Source organism: Misgurnus anguillicaudatus, chromosome 24 (assembly GCF_027580225.2).
Source record: "Misgurnus anguillicaudatus chromosome 24, ASM2758022v2, whole genome shotgun sequence".
In the NCBI taxonomy this organism is placed as follows: Eukaryota; Metazoa; Chordata; class Actinopteri; order Cypriniformes; family Cobitidae; genus Misgurnus; species Misgurnus anguillicaudatus.
The window spans coordinates 39577433-39587500 of NC_073360.2; the positions used below are offsets into that span (position 1 = coordinate 39577433).

At 35.1% G+C, this 10068-nt stretch overlaps 1 long non-coding RNA gene across 3 annotated transcripts in view; it reads left to right on the forward strand.

The window, feature by feature from the left end:
• Positions 1-416: 416 nt before the first annotated feature.
• The window catches only part of LOC129438654 (uncharacterized), a 17095-nt gene continuing 7443 nt past the window's right edge, over positions 417-10068 (forward strand). For 2 of the 3 annotated variants that reach the window (XR_012367467.1, XR_012367465.1), the window contains exons 1-2: positions 417-543; positions 8019-8212. This is a non-coding gene — a long non-coding RNA (uncharacterized lncRNA). Of the gene's footprint in view, positions 544-4938; positions 5063-8018; positions 8213-10068 lie in introns of all 3 variants that reach the window. The other variant, XR_012367466.1, reaches the window with a different exon arrangement.

Consider the following 10068-nt stretch of genomic DNA (forward strand, 5'->3'; position numbering starts at 1 on the left):
GAATGTATAAGACCCTGTATGCTTTAGTGCGCAAAGTGCGTCAATAGTCAAGGGACACAGGTACACAATGCATTCATTGCTAGTTTAAATGCACAGTTCATTTACTACATATACAATGAAGCATGGACACAGGATTTGATTCATAAGATTCATTGTGTGCTTCCCACGTTTTTTGCTTCACCATGCGTCTGTGTTAGGCAGATCAAAAGAAAGACTTTCTATCAAACGGAGTGCTCATGTTTGTTTGTCAGCAGATGTGTCGAGGTCTAAATGTCAGCTGGCTCGCTCTCAAGCTCCGAGGTCCAGCGCTCATTCTGTGATTATCCCACAATGCAAAGCTGATGGAAGCTACACAGAGGTGCTGTGATGCTAAAGTCTTAAAAACTTCACAGAATAATTATAAAACGTTTAAAATCTGAAGTCTATTGATCTTTGACCTTTAGGTTAAGGCTCACAGTCAGACGGGTTACTGCAGGTGTTTTACGCCAGATGGGGTTCCTGTTAGTGGAAGTTCAGTCCCACACTTGCAACCCAACTGTACCAGTGAGTCTGTTTACATTGAACCAGCTTGTTGCCTCTCATCAGGAATTATGTTTTAGGGTTCAACTAGAGGTTCGTCCTTGCCTCTGCACCAAATCCTATGGCCAAAATGCAGACTAAAGTAGGCCTACTTTAGGATTCAGCTCTTGTCTTGGAGTCTGAAGGCGGCCTGAATAAACATTGTGCATGTTAGATTATCTTTGGTTATATCAATGCAGACTCCGGTTTGACCTTCACGTCTCAAGAGCTCCTGCATGGCGTCTGAGCAGCGTTCGATCACTCTGTGTTTTTGAATCTTTTTTAGCTCTCCTGACCTTTCCAGTTCAAACGCTGCCTTTCAGATGGAGGACTTGTTATTGTTTCTGTCAAAATAGCCACGGGTTAGCTGCTTTACATACTTGAGCAGTCAAGTGTGTGACTGCGTGTTTGCGTGTCTTGTTGAGCCAAAATGTGTCCCGCTGAGTTGGGGCATATGTAAATACCATTGATATTAATCGTGTCTTTCCATTTAAACTTGGATGGAAACAGTGTTTTGAATTAGTTTTGACAGGCAGGCCAGATTTCAGTTTTTTTTTATTGGAGCAAGTCAAGTTTATTTTATAGCCCTTTAAAAACAACATTAATGCTGACCAATGTGCTGCACAACCTTTATGAAAACAAATTCACATCCTTATATCCAAAAGAAATAAACATTTAAAGAAAATAATCAAATTAAATTTTTAAACCAGTAATTCGAGTAAAGCATTACAATAATCCAGCGTTTCTCAAAGTGTGGGGCGCGCCCCACTGGTAGGGAATAGGAACATTACAAGTGGGGCCTGACAAATGAAATTTTGTCATTTTTGTGATCTCTATTAATATTAGGCGGTATAGGCTGTAGCGGGTATAAAAGCTAACAATGAATACGTTTGTGACACAGAATGAAAAGAAAACTGAATATTCGGCACCAGCAGAGAAAACCAAGATAGACAGTGGACCTAATCAACCAAAAAGTTGCCTTATTATTATGTCATGCAAAATGATAATACATTTGCACATTTATTTTCTCTATTGAAAGTCTTTAATGCTGTTATGTTTTAAAATTTGATGTGGTTAAATACATTTCAACAGTTAAACTTAAAGCCCATTTTGTTGGGGCGATTGGGGACAGGTGGGGCTCTGAACCCTTCCCTACATCCAAAGTGGGAATGACAGAAAAAGTTTGAGAAACACTGCAATAATCCAACCTAAGTTGAAATAAATGAATAAATAACTGTCTCCAAATATCTAAAACTCTGAATATTTTTAAGCTTGCAAAAACTTTTAAGCTGTAAAAAACTGTCTCTAACTAAGGAATTGATTTGTTTATCAAATTTGAACACCGGATCCAGGATACCTTCTAGGTTTTTTACTTTGTCCATAATGTTTTCTTTTAGGGGGCCTAAAGTAGAGCTATAATAAATCAAACTGATCCTTTACCATAGTTTATGTTGCGCAACTATCACAATCGCCAAATCAAACATTTACACCCCTAATATGTGATCCTGTCTGTAAAAACCCAGCTAAAGTCATTTATTTGTGATTTACTGTTTTCTACACAAAATCATCCTAGAACATTCTGTGAAAATATAACCTTGACATCTTTAATATTGACAGAGTAAGATCATGTCAAAGATTAAAATCAATGATTGAAATCAAACTTTGATGCTTTGATTATTAGTTTGAGACCTTATCCTCCCTTCTGAAAAATACAGCTTAGACCAGCATAAGCTGGTTTTAGCTGGTCTCCCAGCTGGTTTTAGCTGGTATTGCTGGTGAAGCAAGCTGGTCTAGCTGTGTTTGGGTCACTTTTTAAGCTGGTGTAACTGGACTTATCTGACCAACCAGCTTGACCAGCTTTGCCGGGCTGCATGGACCATCTTAAACCAACTAAAACCAGCTAACGGTTTATGCTGGTCTTAGCTGGATTTTTAGTAGGGCTGTTGGTGTAAGAATCATCCAGCAGAAGCAGAAATCACCTCTAGGTGTCAGTGTAACTTCAGTTCAGATCTGTTTTGAACAGCTGATGTATTTACTGTAGTAGACTGTGAGTTTACTGTGTGTATCTATCTGATACAAACCTACAATAACCCCCAACCAGACTGTCTTAATAAATCTTGCACTTTGCTTTCATCTGTGTTTGAGATTTTGATGAAAACCCTTTATAGATTCTGGATAGTTTCATCTTTAGATGCAGTGGTGGCCGCCGGCCGGTGACTTCTCTTCCATGGGGGCGCAAATTTAAAATATGTGTTCGTTGCGTCATGTGAACCATGTGCATCATACGTTATGTCAAAATACGTGCCTGTTGCAGACGCTTCAGAGGGGTTTATGATAAAAGAGATGCTCACGTTCAAAAAATACTCGCAAGCAGTGTTGGGGGTAACGAATTACAAGTAATGTGCATCCTGAAGTAACGAGTAAAGTAATGCATTACTTTATAAATGTACCCATTAATAGTTGAGTTACTTTTTTAAAAAAGTAAGGCGAGTTACTTTTAAAAAAAACAATGTACTGCATTAAACTGAACGTAGAATTACACACTTTATGCGTGAACAGTTTCAGTCAGAAATGGAGATGCACTGAAAATAATGATTCATTCAATTTACTAAATTTTTTAAGGTAAGTGGTCGCAATCAATTTATTTAAGTTATATTTAAACAAAAGTTTTTTGTTTTGTTTTTCTATTTTTTTATGTAGCTTAAATAAATTAATTGCGACCACTTACCTTAAAAATATTGAGTAAATTGAATGAATAATTTTTTTTCAGTGTGGCAGACCAGAGCTTGACATTTTTGCGATGGAAATATGCAATTTCTAAATGCAGAACTTCTCAGTCATAAAAAACACATGCAAAGTAAGAAAAACTACAGCAAAAGTAACTTAAAAGTAACGTAAACATTACTTTCCATGAAAACTAACTAAGTAACGCAATAAGTTACTTTTTGGGGAGTAACTTAATATTGTAATGCATTACTTTTAAAAGTAACTTTCCCCAACACTGCTAGCAAGACACTAACTTTAAGCGATTATCTGGCAAACGCAAGTGTCTCTTTTATAATGAAACCCCTTTAAAGCATCTGCAGCAGACACATATTTTGACATGACACGTGATGCACATAAATTTACATGACATGCCGAACACATATTTTGAAATGACGAGCCATGCATGTTGTGATGAGCTTCGCATCATGTGCCCTAGAAAAAGAAGTAATCGTCGGCCATCACTGTTTAGATGCTTGTTTAAATTGACAGGTATAATAGATGATGTTTCAATGAAATGTTTATGTAGGCTATTGGCTGGGAGTCAGACCAATCATCCACCGATGATCTTCTTTACTTAAGTCTGTTCATTGCTCATTTTATAGGATATGTGACACTGGAACACAAAACCAGTCATACGGATCTTTTAGATGTAAACACATCATCTAAAAGTTTAATTAGTAAGCTTTCCATTGATGTATGGTTTGTTAGGATAGGACATTTCATTTGGATACAACTATTTAAAAATCTGGAATCTGAATGTACAAAAAAGTCCTTAACAACACATTAATAATAAATAATTTATATTTACAGTGTTTAAAGTTTATTCAACTTATATTTTTACTTTAGTTTGACTTAAGGTGAAAATTTTAAGTTGAATAAACTTACATTTTTAGGTTTTACCAGTTGAAGTAACTTTTTATGTTCAACCAACTTTTCATTTTATACAGTGTAAATATACATTTTAACCGACTTTTTACAGTGTATGGTAAAAACTTTACAAAGTATATTCCAGGAACAATATTTTTATTTCATATCCAAAATTATTTTTGGCATAAACAATCGACAATTTTGATCCATTTGTATTGTTGTCTATTGCTACAAATATACCCATGCGACTGGTTTTGTGGTCCAGGTTATAGCATCAGTCTCACTCTTTCTATGAACCTATGCTGTAGGTGTGCAGCAGGGAGAAATTAAACATTAATAAATCATAAGTCTACAGAACAAGTCTTCATATTTATTTTCCAGATGAAGTATATTGAAGAACTAAATTAACTGCAACTCTGCTCTTTCAGTTTTATATTAAAAGATTGTGAGTTTTAAGTAGATACAGTACCTGCTGAAAGTCTATAACAGCTGGTTTGTCACTGGTGCTTTATCAAGTCTAACTAGCTTGATTAAGATAAACTACATTGACTGTGGTTAACCTAGGTGTAATCCATCAAACATCTACTATAGACCGGCACGTTCCAGACCAGGTTGGGATTTATAGGAACTGGATTTGCCTGAAACAAGGCTTACTTTGTTATTAAAACTAAATCTTTGAAAGATATTTATAGTTTTGTTTGGTAATAGTAAGCAAACAGACTGTGGTCGGTTGCTTTTTTTGTTCAGGGTGTGATGGTATAATGCGGATGTCCAGTTCTCCTGGCAGGTCACTGTTCTGTTTAATATAGTGCCAACCCTCATCAAACACTAACCTGATCGTCATCATCATCATCTTCAGTATTACAGGCAGGTGTGTTTTAATAGGAGCTAAACGATGAAGTGATCCTCCAGGAGCAGGATTAAAATCCTGGTTTACTGGATTGCAGACGATTAAACGTCTAGCTGTGTAAGATATTTAAGATGTTAATGACCTTTTTTTAACCCTAGTGTTTTCTATATATACTTGCTATAGAATAAAGTGATAAATGATGACAATTATGACTGTTGCTATAGTAACGCTCTTCAGGCACATGACTTTTATTCAAAGGCATCCTTTTGGTGTCTGGTGAAAGTTTACTCTTTGATCATCTTTGGTAGCTGCTTTTGACAAATGCTGATACAACTGAAACTGCATTTTTAACTTACATCTGTTTTTTCTGTATCAAAATAAATTTTGGTGGCTGTTAACCAATGCAGCAAAACAAATTATATGCTAAATACATTTTGTAGAAAGTAAGTTTAATTATTATTATTATTATTATTATTATTATTATTATTATTAAAGGAATATTTCATTTTCTTAAAAGAAAAATCCAGATAATTTACTCACCACCATGTCATCCAAAATGTTGATGTCTTTCTTTGTTCAGTCGAGAAGAAATTATGTTTTTTGAGGAAAACATTGCAGGATTTTTCTCATTTTAATGGACTTTAATAGAGGCCAACATTTAATACTTAACTCAACATATAACAGTTTTTTTCAACGGAGTTTCAAAGGTCTATAAACGATCCCAAACGAAGCATAAGGGTCTTATATAGCGAAACGATTGTCATTTTTGACAAGAAAAATAAAAAATATGTACTTTTAAACCACAACTGTTCGTCTAGGTCCGGCCCAGCGCGACCTCACGTAAATGTGTAGTGACGTTTGGAGGTCACGTGTTACATAAAACTCACATTTGCGGACCATTGTAAACAATAAACTGACACAAAGACATTAATTAGTATCAGTTGACATACAACAATGTAGGAACGGTCCTCTTTCTCAACACTTGTAAACACTTTCGCGTTCGTCCTCTGTGACCTCTTGACGTCATGACGTATTGCGCGGGGTCACGCTGGCGCATCACGACCGGATCTAGACGAGAAGTTGTGCTTTAAAAGTGTATATTTGTTATTTTTATTGTCAAAAATGACAATAGTTTCGCTAGATAAGACCCTTATGCCTCGTTTGGGATTGTTTATAGTCATTTGAAACTCTGTTGAAAAAACTGTTAAATGTTGAGTTAAGTATTATTTGTGGGCTCTATTAAAGTCCATTAAAATGAGAAAAATCCTGCAATGTTTTCCTCAAAAAACATAATTTCTTCTCGACTGAACAAAGAAAGACATCAACATTTTGGATGACATGGTGGTGAGTAAATTATCTGGATTTTTCTTTTAAGAAAATGGAATATTCCTTTAACATGTAGCTTCTTTATGTGTTTCAAAAGCGAGCGGTGAGCAGTGGAATAAGCGGTTGGTTGCAAGTTGTGCTAAAATTTACACACTGCACCTTTAAGGTAGAAAAATTATTTAGTGTTGCTTTAAAGGACTTTGTTGTTATTTATTCTTAACGGAGTTTACCAAAAGTTACGTGATGACCACGAAAGCCACTTGTTTATGTTGTTACTGCTTATATATATAAAATATTAAAATCGAAATAAATATGTATATACATGTAAATGTTTCTTAAATACATATATGCTTTTATTTTGTACGCGATTTAGCACGATTAATCTTTTGACAGCCCTATATAAATGCGTTAAAAAATATGTATTTTTCCAATTTTTTTACATTTACAAAAATGAAAGAAACATTTTTGTAAACATATTTCAAAATATATTTTAGCAAATATATTTATGGCCATTTTGAAAATATATTTAAAATTATATTTAAACAGCATGTGTTTGGTGACAAAAATGCAGACTCCTAAGAGGATACGAAATATAAAATGTGTGTCTTGTTTGGCCAAACCTCTCATCTATTGTCATGTTGGCTTCATGCTCCCAGCATCTGATCGATCGTCTGTCAGTTTTCTGGTCCTGGACTCATGAGCTCCTAATGGAATAAATCGGTTCCAAGATGTCCAATTTCACTGTGACCCAACAACCCATAAAAATTAATTATCTGATATGCAAATTAGAGCATGACCAGTAAGCAAGAAACAGCCAATTAACTACACACACACATAGTTTGTGTAAACACAGTCAGCTACACGAGTTTGCTAATTTGCTAATTGCTCTTGGAGGAATGATGGATTTCAACAAAGATGTTACAGTGACGTAAACTGAGATCAGACCGTCACCTTACACGACCATCTCAGACCTGAGCTAATAAAACCTCAATGACCTCAGCTAACATTGATCTTAGATTTGCAGTAATGTATGCTGTAATAAATTTTGTGTCTAGAGGTATTATGAACCCTAAAATCTTGCAACACAGTATGAATCATGTAGGTAAGCAATAAGGTGCCGTTGTGCAGAGCGTGACTTATTTATGAAACGGCACTGCATCCATACCTTATTGCTTTTATAAAAAAATATTAAAGTATAGAAATATGTACAAATTCATCTTGTATGAAATAAAATCACTAAAAGCCTTTCTTCCGCTAGAAAAATAATCCCTGATCGACTGTGAACAGTAACAATGTTTCATATATGTGTACATTACTGAGGGTGCTGGGTGCAGCGGTCATAAACACAGCTATTGACCAATCAGAATCAAGGACTGGAACAAAACGTTTTCTAAATGAACAATAGAGTATTTAATGAGAGTCATTTCTCAAAGCAATGCAATATTCACACATCCAACGCACTACTGTAACTAAGGCTTGTATTGCTACCCAGCCCTTTGCAATATCCCGTTTGTTGCAACACATAAATCCACAAACGTACTACAAATATTTTTATGTGCCGTCTAGGCAAGATAAAGGCGAGATATTTATGTTGTTTCATTCTCTCTCTGTCTTTGTCTCTGTCTGTCTTTTTCCTGATATAATCCCACAGGTTTATGGTTTGACTAGATGATCTCTCAGGATAGAAGAGAGATGCTCTCACCTGATGTATTACTGAAGACAAAAACACATCTGGGTCCAGCTCATCACCTCGTCTCACTCCAGACGGGGCCGCATGTGGGCCGGGTGTATTCCACTACCACAGATTCATCTCACTGGACTGATGAAAACTTTGATGGAAACAAGGTCAAATAAACTGCCTCGGTCTATATGTCTTTCTATACATCTGTCTCTGCTTTCTTCTAGTATAGCTCAGTGGTAGAGCATTGCGTTAGCAATAAGGCTGTCACGGTTATGTAATTTGTCTGGCAGTTAATTGTCTAATAAATAAGGGGTTTGGTTCCAAAACGCGATAAACAACTTTTTTTTTAAATGAGTTACTGACAAAATCAGTATTATATCAGGTCAGTATTTAAAAGCAAATTCTTAATTTTACGCAAAATACAAAATCCGCCATGTTATGCTCTCATCTTTTCTCCCTTTTTTCCCAAAACGCAATAAACGCCACTCTTCCTTTTCTACAGAATGCAATAAATCCGCTCAACAAATCACAGCGCACCATTCCACGCAATGTAAACAAACAATGGCGGCGCGTTGAGTACAATGAATCTTAGTTTTCCTCATCTACTTTGTACTTCGTGATCAACAAACAAACAAAAACAAAATAATACTTTAATAGCATTGATAAACCTGTGATGGTTTTCTGTGACGGGAAAGAAACGTAAGCCATCAACATCTAATAATTTCTGCAAGAGGCACTCGGGAGACGGGTGCTTGTTCTCCCGACAGCATCAAGATTCTCAGGCTAACACATTGACCCCAGGGGATCTTTTAAAAAACTTTCCATTATTTTTCTCAAAGTCAACGAAAATCGAGCAGGACCAAAACATTTTACAGATGATCGCTGTGAAAAATGTTAAGCGATGACATCAAGTATAACTGCAGCAATGACAGTGTTTTAATATGACAAAGTAAGTGTTTTGGTTAATGCCATTAATGTTTATTTTTTAATCAGTGTATAGACAGTTTCAGCAGTAACAACATAAACAAGCGGCTGTCGCGGTACGCACGTAACTTCCGGTAAACTCGGCTAAGAATAAATAACAACAAAGTTCTTTAAACGTAGTTTATTTATATAACAAGCAAAAACAACACATAGGTTACCTAGGAAACCAAAACATTTGTTATTTTCGACGAGGCATTTGTTCAAGAGATCAGTTTAGCAACTAGTCAGACCATTAAAAAACGAAACCGGAAGTAAGGTTCGGATCCAGACATGTATGAACCACTGTTCAACTAAATGAATATAAAATGGCAAAGATGAATGCACATATATATATATTTATTGAATAGATTTATAGCATTTTGAAAAAAAAAACTTGTGATGGATTTATTGCATTTTGTGAAAAAAAATAGTTTTTATAATAAATCTTTGAAAAGCAAGTTATGGATTTGAATTTTTTATGTTTTTATATCGTAAAGATGCTATGTGAAAAATTTGTAACTGACAATAGTGATTTCTTCTTGTCACTTTCTTGGTATAGAAAACACGTTTTTACCGAAATTTGTCAAAATGGATTTATTGCGTTTTGACCAAACTCTTTAAATTGTGACTTTATGACGATTAATTGCCTGTTTTAGTGCTTTGACGATTCTGACACTTTATATTCTGTTTTATTGCTTTGACATTTAATTGTCATACATTTTTTCATGAAAAATTTTTCACACACTGTTGGGATTATTTAAATGAAATCTTTTGCAAGGTTTACCTGGCAGTAAATATTAATACACATAACACGTATTTAAAAGTAATTATTTAATGAATATATCTTTCAAAAACTGAAAATTCCTGATAACAAATAAAGTGGCTGCAAAAAAATCAATTCCTGCAGCTCCCCCTTGTGTTCTTTAGAAAGATGTGCAATCATTGGGGTGATCTGAAAACATCACGATGAGACGATTATTTAATCATTGTGACAGCCCTAGTTAGCAACGCTAAAGAATAGTCCTTTTGAATCAAAGAGACAAATTCGTACATGTAT